The sequence below is a fragment of the Cryptomeria japonica genome, chromosome 4, assembly GCF_030272615.1.
Source record: "Cryptomeria japonica chromosome 4, Sugi_1.0, whole genome shotgun sequence".
NCBI classification, from domain to species: Eukaryota; Viridiplantae; Streptophyta; class Pinopsida; order Cupressales; family Cupressaceae; genus Cryptomeria; species Cryptomeria japonica.
This window is the reverse complement of record NC_081408.1, coordinates 243,971,939-243,973,133: the sequence shown is the minus strand read 5'-3', so window position 1 is coordinate 243,973,133 and position 1,195 is coordinate 243,971,939.

Genomic DNA, 1,195 nt, shown 5'->3' with positions numbered 1-1,195 from the left:
TTCCCCTTTCTCCCCTTTTAATTAAATTTACATTTAATTAAATTGTTCATTGCAAATGAATAAATCTAATTTATTTATTTAAATCCCCCACTTGTGTTTATGCAAGTTGCATCTATTTTTGTTGAAATAAAGCAATTTATTTTAATTAGAACTACCCTCCATCCACTTGCATTCTCCTACATTTCCCAGTTGTCTCTCTAAACCCTCTTCTAGATTCTTCTAATCACTTCTAAATTAGCCTAACCCATTTCCTAAATATTGTCACACCCCTAAACAAAAGGAAGTCACTTCTGAAACCCTCAAAGTCTTTGAAAACCATTAAAGGCTTTATGTCTTCAACAAGTTAACCTTGAAAGTCTTCCAAACCATTAATGGTTAACTCAACCCTCTTGCATGATTAGAGACTTTCTCTCTAACTCAACCCACATCTAACCCAAGGGTCTCATCAAGCATTCATTGTTTTAACCATGGTTATTCCTTTAACCCTTGCACAAGAGTTTATCCTTTGGGTAAAAGCTTTATCCAATGGAAAACCTTAACCTAACCTTAACCCTTACCTCCTAAGGTAACCATGAGGTCTTCTCAAGCATTTAATGCTTCTTAAATCTCCTCTCAAGCAGTCTTATGTTGACAATTGTCACCATTTCATTGGTGAGAATTGAGTGCATGGATTGATAACTTTCAATCCTGGCCCTTGATAAGATTATCTAATCTTGACCATCCATTGCCCTGTTTTTCCTATAAATAGAGCCCTCATTCCCTTATTCTGATATGCAAGTCTTTAGCATCACACTTATAGACATTTTACTAAGCATTTAGCCTCTCTTTGAATAGAAAAAATCTAATAAACATTTTAGAAGCATTTCTATTATCATAGATAATCATATTAAGCTAGTGTATCATGTTAGGATAGTTCTTTTACTAATCATTTCATCTTATCATCATATACATGCTAGTTTAATTCATGTTTGTTAATATCATGCACATTTATGATTGCATTCATAGTAGATTGATCAAACATCCCTCATTCTCATGATTGTCATCCCTAAGCCACTTTGCTCAATGATATGAGAGCAAAGGCATTGGCTTGAGGGGTCTTGTGAGATAGACAACAATGGAACATCCCTTGGGGAGTTGAGCTATTCCATATAGCTCCATAGCTTGCACTAAGAGTCCCATTGGTGTGAGGACTAGT